The sequence below is a fragment of the Cuculus canorus genome, chromosome 2 (genome assembly GCF_017976375.1).
Source record: "Cuculus canorus isolate bCucCan1 chromosome 2, bCucCan1.pri, whole genome shotgun sequence".
Taxonomy (NCBI): domain Eukaryota; kingdom Metazoa; phylum Chordata; class Aves; order Cuculiformes; family Cuculidae; genus Cuculus; species Cuculus canorus.
Window position 1 is genome coordinate 126,406,869 of NC_071402.1, and position 14,715 is coordinate 126,421,583.

General features: G+C 39.6%; 1 protein-coding gene across 5 annotated transcripts in view; it reads left to right on the forward strand.

The window, feature by feature from the left end:
* Positions 1-14,715, forward strand: part of OSBPL3 (oxysterol binding protein like 3) — an 89,571-nt gene that overhangs the window by 3,554 nt on the left and 71,302 nt on the right. For 4 of the 5 annotated variants that reach the window (XM_054058223.1, XM_054058226.1, XM_009562867.2 and 1 more), the window contains exon 1: positions 7,285-7,338. The exons of the other annotated variant lie outside the window; for it this stretch is intronic. The gene's annotated coding sequence lies outside the window, so the exon portion shown is untranslated. Of the gene's footprint in view, positions 1-7,284; positions 7,339-14,715 lie in introns of those variants that run through there. 5 annotated transcript variants of the gene reach the window in all.

Genomic DNA, 14,715 nt, shown 5'->3' on the forward strand with positions numbered 1-14,715 from the left:
CATGACTTGACAGGAATCTCTGTTATGTGCAACAGTAGGGTGGAATGAGAGCGAGCACTGACTTTTGCTGACCTCTAAGCCTTAAGCTGAAGTAGTGCATTGGGAATTGCTGCGTTTCTAGCCCTTGGAGAGATCTCCGAACTTACTGATTGTATATCTGGCTGTAATTCAGCCTGACAAAAAGGTAGTGGCTGTATACTAGCATCTGGTAAGTCACAGAAGGAAGGCTGCAGATATGATTCCTTATGTGCCAATCTGTTTTGCTTTGCAATTCTGTAGCAGTTTAGACTGGATTTGAAGAAACCTTCCTTTGTAGTCATTAACTAGCACATTAGCCAAGCTCTGCATTCCTTGTCTGACCAAGAAGTGTGTATATTTCTGTGTTGTGGGATTTCTCACGTTCGAGCTTGGTTGTTAAATTACAAATACTGGAACTGAAGATTCCTTCTTTAGTCTTTAAGTTCTGGAGTTTTGTTGGCTGAATCGTATTTGTGTTGGCAAACACAGCTGCTGCCATATCAACACTTAATTGTTTCCTCTTGGACGTTTTCTTTGGTACTTATGTTAACGTGGGTATGCAAACAAATCGCCCTTTCTTCTGCCTCCCAATGTAATGCATGAATTTGAAATTTAAGGAGATCTTTCTTTTGATTTACCTTTCCACAACAGCAACTTTTTAGGGATAACTTCAGATTCTGCCTGCACATTGGTTTAGCTGAAACCTGAAAAATCGTCCCTGCAAAACCATGATAGTACATGGTGCTGCAGTTATCCTGCAGCACTTGTATTTAGTTGCCGTTCTTAGAATGAAGATGGTTGCAATACAAAATAGCTAAGGTTAGAAACTAATCTGTGTTTGCAACTTTTATAGTATTGTAGTGTTTGTAACTATTCTCTGTTTACTGTCATGATACCTGTTGGATTTTGGTAATGATTTTTTTGTTGTCATTAGAAAAACCTGAAGCATTGGGCTTCCTGGCTGTTCAGTGTATCCTCTCATAAATGACTTTAGGGTAGAAGTCTGAAATGTTTCCCTGGCAGAATGTAGTCGTACTCTTCCCTTGACAGAATTGGCAGAAATTAAGATATTACTGCTCATGATGATACTGCAAAGAGTCTGTTCTCTCAAGTGTCATCTCCTACCTGTTGTGGTGATCACTTAGGTCAGTTTTAGGTCATATCCCTCTGATCTTACTTATGCCTGTTTTTTCTTGTGATTCTGGAGGCTTTTCCTAGTTGCAGCATGTGCATTGTTACTGTTCTGGTTTTAGTCTTACATTTTCATATAGTTGCTAGTGAAAATGAATGGAGCTTCTGGTCTTAATGGTTCTGATAAGAGCAACTGTGTGGATATAGTCTGTTTGCCATACACATTTTCTTCTTTCTGTCTAGAGTAGCTGAAACCACATAAGAGACAATTTTTGAACAGCTTGTCATCAACAGAACCATGTGTGCAGGAGACTTTATCCTTCTCAGTGCACAAGCCCATCTGTGTCACTGTTAATTCTGCTGGTAACAGAAGGTTAAGGCCTGCCCTTCAAGTTTTCGTATGAGCAGAGCAGGATGTAGGTCTCTGGCACTACTTTATTCCATCTTGCCAACGACTCAAAAAAGAAAAAAAAAAAAAGTTTCAATGTCTGCCCCTTCTCCAACATAATTACTTTGTCAGTGTGTCAAGAATAACAGCCTTGAGGGATGGAGAGTTTTTTCATACCTTTAGTTCCCCAAGTGAAATGTACAACCTTTAGTTTTAAAAAAAAAAACTTTTGCTGTCCTGTCTGCAGTGGCAACAGATGTCTTTGAAACCTGCCTTGAATAAGTTTTATTGTTGAAAGGGTTCTGCGCTGCCTCAGGCTGCGACGCATAATAGCAGCGTCTCCCCTGAACACAATGCAGAATATGTCTTGCTCACAGCGGCACCTGAGACTATGCTGGCTGCAACTGTATTGCTAGAAAAGAAGCTTGTTACAGTCTCGTGAAATACTGTAATACTGAAAGAGTGAATGATTCTATCATTTCTTTCTATATCCCTTGCTTATGAACATGCAAGTGCTGAGATCCCCTAGACAAAGCTTTGACAGCATAAACTATGAATTTAAATGTAACTCATAATGTAGGGGGAGAGGAGAGAGGAAGTTTCACTATGAATGTGATTCAGTCATTGACCATCTTGTATGCCTTAAAAAGAGAAACCAGAAACAGGGTTAATCTTCTGTGGTTTCACTTGAGCTTTTTAAAATAACAAAGTGTAAATCGTCAGTAGCTGTGAGGATCCCAAAGACACGCTAGCGATTACTGTCTGCATACCAAGGAGCTGATGAAGCTAACTCCAAAGGATGTGGGCAACTCAGTCTCTGCTAGTTTATCATGGTTGTGGTAGGAGTTTGTGGTGGGTTTCTCGAGTTCCCTCCCTAATACCTTGCTGCTTGCCAAACACAAGCAGGCTGGTACTTGCTAATACCTTTCCACAATTCGGTAACTGTGTGGGTTTTCCCTTCTGCAGTTGGGTGTATCAGCATCACAGCAGCTCAGTGGCACATGACCTCTCAGTTCTTGGGAATTATGCAGCGGTTTAGGTAGCAGATACTCGAAGAACTTGCTAGTCCATTTTTTTAGCAATGATTTCACTACCTTGGAACGGGCCACCTAACGTGGGTCAGGCTGCTTGGAGCTAGCATTATTGCTAAAAGGTTACACGTCCTTGCTTTTTAAATAAGTGATAATGGAACAAAGAAACAAAAAATAAAAAAGCAGAAGGTGTTATTAAGACTATAGTTGAAGATAAGATGTCTCCCTAACTTTTTTTTGCTACTAAGAGTAATTAATAAGGCTCTGTGGTCTACTCTGGTGCTGTCATGTCCTGGAAACTTCTCAGAACTGCCTCTTACTTGCTGTTACTGTTAAATAGCGTTATTTGAATCACTCAGAACAGCGTGTGTAGTTTCCTTAAAAGATAACATTCTGATAACGGCTTTGTCACTTGTTAAGACATGGACAGGATCAAAGGCAGTGGGCACTGAAACACAGGAGGTTCCCTCTGAACATCAGGAAGCATTTCTTTCACTGTGACCGTGATTGAGCATTGGCACAGGTTGCATGGTGATATTGTGGAGTCTCCCTCCTTGGAGATGTTCAAAACCCATCTGGACATGGTCCCGGGCAACTGGCTCCAGGTGGCCCTGCTTGAGCACAGGGATTGGACTGGATGACCTCCAAAACTCCCTTACAACCTCAGTCATTCTGTGATAATTCTGCTAGTGTATCTTGGAAGTAGTGCAACTCTGATCTTCAGACTCTGATAGATCTAAAAAATTATTTTGGAAAAGCCAGTCAAAAGTCCTGATGTTCTTTTTCAGTCTTGCCTGGGCCTTAATCAAGTCAATAAGCAACCTTGGTTTTGGGATACAGGTCATCCTTCACACAGCAAGGTGCAACCATTGTTGTAGTAGGCTTCTTACGAAGGACCAGTAATATCTGAACTTGATTTCTAAAACCAGAAGAGAACTAGAACTAACGGGGTTTGCTAATTTGCTGATACTAAGGTCAGACAACAAGTAATTTGTATATGAAGAGAGGAGAATCAAGGCTAAATCTAGTTCTGTTATTGAACTCTAGTAATGATCATGTTGTGAAAGAAGAGCTGGTATTTCTTATTTGTTTTATGATTCAGGTCAAACAGTGGAAGAAAAAGAATTCAGGTGTTGGCCTACAGGACTTTCTCATATCTTAGCAAGAAAGCTACTGGTTTCGAAGAAGTGAATTCAGTAGGTGTACCCTATTAGCATCAACAAGTACTATTTACTGAATAAAATGATGGGTAACTAAGATGTATCATGAACCCTCTTTTGCCTGCCACTGTGGTATCAGTACCACTGCTAGGGTGAACAGGTACTCAGCTGGATTTAGGTTCATGGGCTGGGCATGAAGGTTTAACATGGTTTGCCATGTTAATGTTAACTTCATCAAAAAGACCCAGATCTAATGGAAAATGAAATCTAAAATTTGGGTGTTGAGCAAAATATTGGGCCAAAGTATTATGATTGATTCTTGTCTTCCTTAACTGAATGGTACTGTTAATTTTTACTGAGTGATCTAGCTAGGAAGTAACAATTCACAGCTCTTCTGCTACTGCCACAGCTGCTGAAATTCAGGGAGTACAGAACCCATCTTTTCCTATTGTGTTGGGTTACTCTCTCTTTAATCCACCAATCTCATCTGCAAGATGTTAAAACTAGAAGCACTTAGTATTCTGATAAAACTTATAAATATTGTAAAACTAAGATTCACTTATTAAATATTTCCCAGTACTCGGAAAATCTTGCATTGTTGAGAAAAGAGAACTTACTGATGTAGGGAACTGCTATAGTGAATAAATAAAGCTTTTGTCTTTTAGCTGTTGTCCAGTTTTGTTGAGACAGGCTTTTTAACATCCTATTTCTTAGAATAAGAATAAAAATGCAGTGCTGATATTGTGCTTTTTCATTCAGCTCACTGAATAAATAGGGAACTTCATTTCAGATTCAGTGATAAGATGTTAGAATTTTCCATAGGATAGCTGAATCATAGGGTGCTCTGCACATACATGCTTGCTTCATTTCACAGCTTATTTTCGTATGTATAATAGTATATTGTACTGTACTCTTTGAAGTTCAGCAGGATCAACACTTCTGCTTCAAAATCCACAGCAGAGCCATTGCCAGGATGTCACTTTGGCAGATGAGACTTATTGTTTGTTTTCTTGTTTTGTTTGTATGTTGTTGTTTGTTTGTTTATTTCAAAAGGAGAATAAAAAAATATTGTCAGGCTTTCACAAAATGGAGTATTTGATAAGGGTGAATTGCAAATATTTTTTTCCCTTTATTGAAGGAACACTTAAGTATACTAGGTCACTTTCTTCTGCCATGTCATATGCATGCAATTGTGGGTGTACTGAAGATACCTTACTGGTGATAATCTTACATTTTTAAAGATCAAATGTCAAGTAATAGAACACCATTGAGTACTTTTAGATGTATACAAGGTCATTGTTTTCATCAGGCAGGCTTCAATAATTTTCTTTTAGTCCTAGCTGATTAGCTCAATCAGATGAGCAGGGAAGATGCAACTTCCCATTTATTTCTAGCTATGTCATCAGCCATGTCTTTGTTTTTAACCAAGTGACTTCCTTAATTTCATAGTAATTCAGTGGTAGAAAGGTGGCTGTATCTCAGTATCAAGTGACTGAATGTTCTTGCTTTGGGAAACGTTTGTGGGACTCGTCTGTGGTGATGATTGCTTCCTAATTGAAGAAGCTTGGGAAATCTTGGATTCTGAGGCATGCCTCAGCATTTGAAAACATCCACGTTTTCCTGACTGTCTTGATAATACAGACACAGTGATGGCTCTCATTAAAGTACTAAATGTTCCTTGCCAAATGAGCTTGCATTATTTACTTTAATACCACTAGAATGCGTGGTTAGCATAAACACGTCCTCTATTCAGTGCAAGATGAATTGTTTGTTTCTGTTTTTCCCAAGCTAACCTATTAAATAGTAGTTTAGTGTGCAAAGCCCTTCTACAAAATTATCATCTTTACTTGCTGTTAAGTGGATTTTATGTTCTAAACAAAAAAAAAAGTTTGTCCCTTATATATTAGCAAGATGTAATGCCTTTCTTGCTGTGGCCTGTCTCCAGACACTCACACCTTGCAGAACTTGAATTCTTCAGGAATTTTTATTCTTAATATCATTGTTCAGCAGTCCACAAGTGCATTGCCACTCAATCCAACTTGTGATGGGTTTCTTAAGAAGAGAGGTTCTGTAGGCTGTGCATCTGTTGTGCATTCCTTTATCAATAAAATCATATTTTCTATATTAGCCTAGCCTAATGGACTTACAGGTGAGAAGACTGGTGGTATCTAGTAAAGGAACTAGGGATGAAGGGTAGGAAAAAAAAACTTTTATATATTAGCGTGCATAACTTTAATTCTCACTTCTTACTCTGGTTGATCAAACTGCTTTTTTTTTTTTAACTTTCCTGTGGTTCTTTTTGACACATGAAAATAATGGAGGCGTTCTGAGTAAATACAGGCAAGTCATCTTATGAAACGCTTTTGCCCAGCCTGTGAATGCTGCTGAAACACCTGCATATAGTGTTTTGTGGAATGTAGGAGAAGTGCAAACAAAAATCACAAGGTTGGCTAGACTTGTGCTTGGATTGGCTTTGTTGAAAAAGGAGATTGAAGAGAACCATTCTGATCCCCTAATTCCTCCTTGCACTGAGATTCTGAAATGCTTGTTTCTCTATATCTGAGTTCCAGAACTCTGAACGTGGCAGTCATTGCCTTCAGAAGGGCGAGGGCATGCCAAGTATTGACATCAAAAAGAAAATATCAACAAATTTCATTGTCATAATTGATAGAGTAGAAGCTACATATGTCTGGTAGTCTAAACACAGATTCTAAAAAATAGTTTCCTTCTTTGATATGAACTTTTTGGAGTTAATGTTCCTTAATAAAAATAACACAAATCTTTGTACACAAAAGAAATACCGTGAGTAAAGCTGAAGTAATTTCTTTTTATTAATGGGTACTTTAGAGTATTTAGTCAGGGTCACTTTGCAGCCCAGGTTAAATCAGCAATAGTAATGTTGATAAGTAGTATATAAAGACTTGGTTGCTGAAGGTGGCTGTACTGACACATCACAGAAATGGAAGAGTTCCTGGGTACTCACAGTCAGTATTTGTTGCAGTCAATTTATTTGTATATTCCGTTCTGTAAAGTGACCAAGCACAATCTTAAAATAGTCAGAGCTTTGTGCTCAGGTGTCCCATTAATAAATTATTTCAAAACTTCCCTGCTTTGACTAAAGCTTCATTCCAGGATCCTGGCTAAATATATGCATGACTAGTTTGTACACTTGTCTAAAACTGATATTTTTCTTTCAGTGCTTATGAGAGCATCTGCATTCCCTCTGAGCCTTGTAAATTGGCTAAATTTTTGCTGTCCTCATGTTGGGGATGCTCTGCCTTTCCCTCAGTGAATCTGGCAGACTTGCATTTAGACTTGAAGAGGTGCATAGTCTTGTGATGTGGACGTCTAGGTACACTCATGGTATTCACTCGAAGACAATGGAACTGCTGTCGATCTTCCTAGCACAAGCTTGCAGCGATCCTGGGTGTTTCTTGGGTGCTATTTTCTGTTTCTTGACCAGGTTAGATGCTGGCAGTGCCTTGCACAGTGACTTTTTTTTTTTTTTTAATGCTTTCCTTACATTATGTCAAAAGATATTTTATTTTTTTTTCCACTTCAGGCCTTTGTCATACTGATGATGGAGTGAATGTGCAATCAGCTCATACATGTGAGTACCTTCTGCTCCTTGGTCACTTCCAGCTGTGACAGTGGAACTTCTGCTTTTCTTGTTCCTTGGATTCTGACCTTGCCTTCAGGACTGATGAACTGCATTCACTGTCACCACCTCTGTTCATGTGGTTCCTCTGACCTACTGTTCTAGTTGTTCAGTGCAACTTTTTGTCTGCAGCAGCTTTCATTAGGTGCCTCAATTCCCTTGTCACTAGTAGGACTGTTAAAACTAGCCTCGATAATTCTTGGCAACCTCTTGTGGTGATCTGTGTCCAGGCTGATATTTTTTTGTTGTCTTCTGTGTCCGGTAACTTCGTCACTTTGTAATCCTTCTACTAAATAAGATCATTGTCAGCTTTATTTAATTTTTTTTTTTTTTTGTGCCACTGTTGTCAGGTCAGGATCATACCTACAGGTTTCCCTTGTCTTTTTTTATTTCTTTTTTTTTTGTTAAAGTTGATTACCCTGTTACCCTTGATTTTGGTATTTCCTTCTGACTCTTTTACTTAATCTGAAATCTTGCATGTAACTGTAGTAGGGCTGATTTCTTTTCCCTTTTCTCCCCTCACCTCCAACTCTAAAGGCAGGTATTCTCTTTGTTATTTTGCTATCATACGAGTATCTTCCACTTGTTTTGTCTGCTTAAAAAAGTATGGATTATTGTTTCTAAATGTTTATATTAGCTAGAGGTGAAGTGGGCACGGTAACTTGAGAATGAGTGAAAGTTTTATTTGCAACTATATGTACAATTAAATCTTCCTTTTTCCTGCAGGAATCTGTAGCAGCAACATCTGGTTTTCTCAACTCATAGTCAGGAAGCTGTTACTTCTGATTCCATGTTGGTTGTTGTAGTTTCCAGGCCTGTTCCATAGTAGACATCTTGTCACATCCTGTCTTTGTTTTTTTACCGAGACATATTCACTGCCAATTTACTACATCTTGTAGTTTCGATGTGTTATTGAAGGACTTTGGTTATAATTTCTTTAAAGTAATTTTTTTTGAAAGTTTTTAACTTTATTCCTGAACTTTAAAACAGGGTGCACCTTCTTGAATCAGCTCCTTCCCTGCCGTTTTGGGAAGGGTGGGGAAGCTATTTATCTAGTTTGGCCTATTTCATTGTGCAAGTTGTCTACTGCACACTGCATCCCATGGAGCATTTCCACAGAATCACAGAATGGTTTTGGTTGGAAAAGACCTTTAGGATCATTGAGTCCAAGCATTGATCCAGCCCCACTAAGTCCACCATTGCTTGTCTTTTGAACACCTCCAGGTGTGGTAGCTCAACCACCTCCCTGGGCTGCCTGTTCCAATGCTTGACAACCCTTTCAGTAAATAAATTCCTCTTAATATCCAACCTAAATCTCCCTTCATGTATCTTGAGGCCATTTCCCCTCGTCCTGTCACTAGCTACCAGGGAGAAGAGACCAACACTCACCTCGCCACAACCTCCTTTTATGTAGTTGTAGGGAGTGATAAGGTCTCCTATCAGTCTCCTTTTTGTCTAGACTAAGCAAGCCCAGCTCAGACAGCTGTTCCTCATAAGGCTTGTGCTCTAAACCCTTCACCAGCTTTGCTGCCCTTCTCTGGACGCACTCCAGCATCTCAATGTCCTTCTTGTAGGGAGTGGCCCAAAACTGAACACAGTATTCGAAGTGTGGCCTCACCAGTGCCAAGTACAGGGGAAGGGTCACTTCCTTAGTCCTGCTGGCCACACTATTCCTGATGCAAGCCAGGATGCCATTGGCCTTCTTGACAATCTGGGCGCACTGCTGTCTCGTATTCAGCTATCAATCAACACCCCCAGGTCCTTCTCCTCAGACAACTCTCCAGCCGCTCCTGTCTAAGCCTAAAGTGCTGCCTGGGGTTTTTGTGACCCAGGTGCAGGATCCTGCACTCAGTCTTGTTGAATCTCATGCAGTTGGCCTCAGCCCATTGGTCCAGCTTGTCCAGGTCTCTCTGTCGACCCTGCCCAGCAGCTTCGTTTCTGCACATTTAATGAATCAGCTGCTCAGTATTATTAAGCTATAGTCTGAATTCCTCAGTCTGCGGTTCCTTTTGCTTGTTACTCGCTTGAGTCAGACAAGTTAATCTCCTGTAATGCCTAATTCACTGTGATATTTTTCATTCTAGTAAAATAAAATGCATACCAAGGCTAGTTTCTTGGAATCTGCTGCAGACTCCCAGGACTCTGACCAGGACTGTTCTTTTTTTTTATAGTGTTTTTTGTAGATCCAGATGGATTCTGTTCATTCTTTTGCAGAGGTATGTTTGGAGGCTTTTTTAGATCCATCATAGTTTTAAATGATGTCTGGCTTTGTATTTAATACCTAAATCAAATCATCAGTTCTCTTTATCTGGTCATGGCTGTTTACCAGAACAGAGTACTTGTCTGCCTGACCCATGTTCTCCTGTGCGTTAGGACTTTCAGTCCTTTATCAAACAACTAGAGATAAGAGTCCTCCTTGGCCACATCCGCATTTTCCTTTCATAGTGCAGTGAGTTTGGATGTGGAGATTGTCTGGGAGCTCAACGACAACTTTCACTTCTCTCTTTCATCAGTAAATCCCTTCTGGGGATTCTGTATACTGAAGACTCTGAATACTCTAGTGTTTCACCCATCTTCCTCTCTCCTTGTTATTTTACTGCCTCTTTATCTAGTCCCTTGAGGTATAGCTGGGTTAGTTGTTTGAAGTCCTGCCATATAGATAATCTTTAGATTCTGCACTCCCGTCTGTACTTTGACTGTAACTTAAGTAACCTTGAATGCCCAGAAAGAATGTACCTTCAGATTGGCAGGGAAATGCATAAAGTGCAAGGAGGAAGGGGAAGGGCCAACATATGTCAATAATGTGATCAGATTGTGAAAGCATTTACTTAAATGGGACTTTATTTATATCTATATCAACACAACAATGAAAAAATCTCAAGTAGCATTTAAGTGAGTATGTATATATTTTAACTATAAACGTTTATGTATGATTTTCTTTTCCCATAAATTGGCAGATAGAGCAGTAGCGGTCACTGGAGTTTTTCAGCAGCTTTTGCTACAGCTGAAGCAACTTTTCAGGTCACCAGATGTAAAGAAAAGCATCTGGTAAATAGATTCTGGAATTTGTAGACATCGTAACTGGGCATTATCTATTTTTTTTTAATGGGAAAAATTCTCTGAATAAACTTATTATGAATAGGTTTCAATTTCTGCAGGGTGGTATGTATTCTGGTGGAACCTGGAGGGTAATATATTTACTCTGATGGATCTTGTTGTTTTAACATAATTGCTTTTTAATTAATGCTTCTGTGAAAGTTTTGTGAATATTTAGTCCTCAACTATCCTGACCTTAGGCTGATGATGCTATTTTTTTTCATGGGTTTCTGTGTATATATGGAACACCAAGAGGAAAAGAAGAGGTCATACTTAGGTAGGTGTTCTAATTTTGGAGAGGAGAGTAAAATCTCTTCGGTATTAGTGATGGGAAGAAAACAAATCACCTTTTTCTGGTATCTTTTCTGTCCTGCTAATCCCCAGATCCAGATTTAGTGGACAGTCATGTAATGCTACCATAGCTGCATGCTTCATTTCCCAGATTAATGCTGCGGCTGTTTGGCTGGTCTTCACTGTTCTTCCATCCTTCAGCTTGTGTGAGATTTTCTACTAGTTCCTTGAAAGGCGGCACGTGGCATGTCTCTGCTCACTGCACCTTATGTGGTAGTTTTAAATATGGGGAGAGAACGAGAGGTTGTTTGGTGCTCCAGACTGGTGCATCCATACCTGATGGGCTGCTCTGCTCTGCCCTGCCTGCGTCTGATTGCTGCCGCCTAAGAGCGGAACAAACAGCCTAACTAGAAAGAGCCCATAAAGTTCTTAGCTCCGATTCACGACGGTTAACTTATAGAATTAAGAGTATATTTACCAGTAGCAGATCCATGATCTTATGTATGTGTTTTTTTGAACATTCGTCTATACTAAATAGGCTGTTGTGAGGAGCAGACTTTTAAAATGAAATGGTCATCTTTGAGAGTGACAAATCTAGTATATGAAGTGCCTCTGGTATTCATCCCTATATTTTATGCTATTTATCCACATTTTGTGCTGCTGCTTCAAAGGAAAAAATCATAATAGCAATGAGTGTCATGATTTTGTGCTTTATCAGAAGTGGATAAATGAAGTCTGGCTACGCCTGCACTGACAGTAGGGAGCCTTTCTGTTTTGCAGCAGCTCAGACAGCAGTACGGTATGGATATTCCACTGCAGAACAGTGCACATCAGGAGGCTCGCTTTTAAAATCTCTCTTCAGCAGAGAATAGACATAGTTCCTTTAACCTGTTTTATCCATCCTGGTCTGCACCTCAGAATTGGTAGATCAGAGAACAGATAGAGGTGTGGCATACTACCTTTGGTCTTGTCAGAGTACTAGGTGCTTCCTGGCAGGACTCCAGCTGGCTTTCCTACAGCACATGCGCAGATCTAAGACAGGCAAACCTGGAGTCTTGGCTGGCTCATCTCTTCAGCTGTAATGTGGCTTTCAGTAATTCATAAGGTCTGATGTGTACTTGCTTTTCCGTAAGCAGTTTTACTGCTTTCCCCACTCAACTAAGACAGAGACGAAGAAGACCAGATCTCTTAATAAAAATTAAAAGAGTTCAGCTTAGTAAAGAGAAGAGGGTGGATGAAACAAGAGAGAAAATAGGTACAGGGAAAAGACCAGTAATGTGATTTTTTTCTCTTTTTTTTTTTTTTTTAGTTTAAATCCCTGAATCGGAGAAAAATTGCAGGCACTTAATTATGTAATGACCTCTCAAAGGGAAGTGAACAGAAGCACTGAATCTGCAGAATACATATCTAACTGTCAGTCAAATTTTCTGCCTGAAACCCTTTATCAGCTCATAGAGGGAAGCCAAAGCCCGCTATGTAGAATTCTTCATTAAATATTTTCAAACCCGTCTCTGGTATAAGAAGGCAGAAGAAAGACATTTTTTTGTGCCTTTATCAGGGTGCTACTGTAGCAGGTTTTGGCTCCCTTTGTGTATGCTGTGCCACTACCCTGGCTGCAGGGTAGGGTCAGGCTGCATGCATGTGTGAGAGCCTTGGTCCTCCTCTTCCTCGCCTGCAGTGCACAGTTGGGTGGCACGGGAAGAAGCGTGTGGGTACTGGTACAGCTTGCTGGCAAAGGCAACATCTTGAAGGTGACCGAGATGTAGTACAGTCTGCTAATAAAGCAACAAAATGGCTTGGTTTGAAAAGGAGCTTCCATCACCTGCTGTAACTGGAACCACCGTGGAGGAATAGGAAAGCAATTGGTTTCTTGAAAACAGGAGTTCAGAGTGAATGTTGGAGACTAACTTAATCATCTCAAGGCTCGCTTCCTGCTTCTCTGTGGTAGCATGCAACTGTGTATGTGTACTTTTTCCAGCGGGAAAATTTTTCTCTCCTTAACGGATAGAAAAGCTGAGAAGGAACTTTTAAATTCTGAAAGCTATATTTAGCTCAGAGCAATTAGAGCTAGCGCTAGATAATGACACTTGTAACTAGCTTATCCATTATGCAAACTATAAGATTTTTAATGTTTGGCATGAGTCAGACTTGCCATTAAGGGCAGCTTTTGCTCACAAGCATCAAAGTCAGAATTTTAGAGGGCATACCTGTTGCAGGTTGTTTTGGGTGAGACACTTACTTTCTTACTGTTCACTGTCATTTTGTTCCTAGTTCCATTTTCAGTGTAAACTAGCATAATCCCCTGTTGCTTCCAAAAGGGTAGTTCTGCTCTACCCTCCTGCTTGCACCTGTCTGATTTGCTCTTTTCATCTCCTATATGCTGGCAACGTGTTCATACAGTTAACTGGTTCAGCAAACACTGTGGTTAAAAATCTGGCTTTTTTCCTGTTCAGTTAACTGGATTCATTTCCCACTCTCATTCTACTCTGTAGTTGTGTTGCTGCTTGTTTTAGTAGAAATTGCAGCAGAAATAAATAGCTAACTTTGGGAAGAGAGAATTGGCTGGTTCCTCCCCAAGGGTTTTAGGTCTGCCTAATGCAGATTTACACCAAATTACACACAAATCTATTGCCAGATTAGGTTTTTGTTGCACTCCTCATAGGTTCTTCCACAAATACTTTGGAATGGTTAGCTTCTTTGAGACTACTACAGTACAAAATAGCTTAAGGAATTGATGTATAGTTGTTAAAAGGTCAATTATTGCAAGATCATTCTTTTTTTTTTTGTGTTGGGTACCAAATAGTTAATTTCCCCTGTTCTGCATTAAATAATCATCCCTCTGTGATGCCTACATGACCTGTAGCCACCCACTCTGAAGTATGTTTGTTTTTCAATTTATCTTTCTGGTCCAATGTATTGTAAATCAATCAACACTGCAGTTAAGATAACCTGGATTTTCTCAGGTGATTTTAGGAAGTGTGCACCTGTACTACAAAATACTTAGAAACAAAATATTGTACGAGTGCATCCCTATGCACACGGAGCAGGCTAGATCACTGCAGCACGGTGTTTTGGGGAGCAGTGGGGCACACGGGACGTGTTTTTGGATAAGCGAAGTTGTGGAAAGATTGTGGAACAACAAAGGCATTGGTTGGCTTTATGAGGTGACTAAGTAATTGCTACAAGCCTTGAATCCCTGACTAGCTTTTTGGATATCTTTAGAGATATTGTTCAGGGTGTTGGTCCCTGCATTTAGTTTGTCCTACGTAGCATAGAGTTTGTGAATTCTGCAGTTCTGAAGACAAGGCCAAGCTAGGTATTTTTATTTATTTTTTCAAAGGCATATCATAGGGTGATTTTGTTACCTTAACCATAAGAAGTTTTTAGTATATCATTAGTTGGAAGCTTTAAATGTCGAACAGTTCAATTTCTGAGTTACTGGGAAAAGCACCAGCCATAGATTTGTGAGAGTCTGTATAATAAAACCGTAAAGCTGGTTCATCACTAAAATATGTTATTGTTTCAGCTGTGTCTGCCCACTGCATGCTTCTACAGGCTAAAAATGTCAATAGGCTCTTACATTAATAGCTGTTTTAGATCTCTAATCTTTAAAGGCAGCAAAAATGAAAGAAACTTAGATTAATGTAAGATATCAAAGTTAACACATCAAGTGTTCTTTTTTGCTCCAGTTTTAAAAACTTCCACTCTTAATATTAGGATTAATATTAAAAATGCATGAGTTCATACATTAAAAAAATCTTATCCTAAAATTAGATCGCAGATGTTTAGACTCGAAACCAGCTGGGGGTTGTGGCATTTCCAGGAATGTAATGAAGAAGCAAGGAATTGAATGTAAACATGAAATTAGGAGTTATTATTAAATGTAGACAACTGATAAGAGAAGGCAAAAGTATTGCTCAAAACTCTGAGTTCAGAACAGGG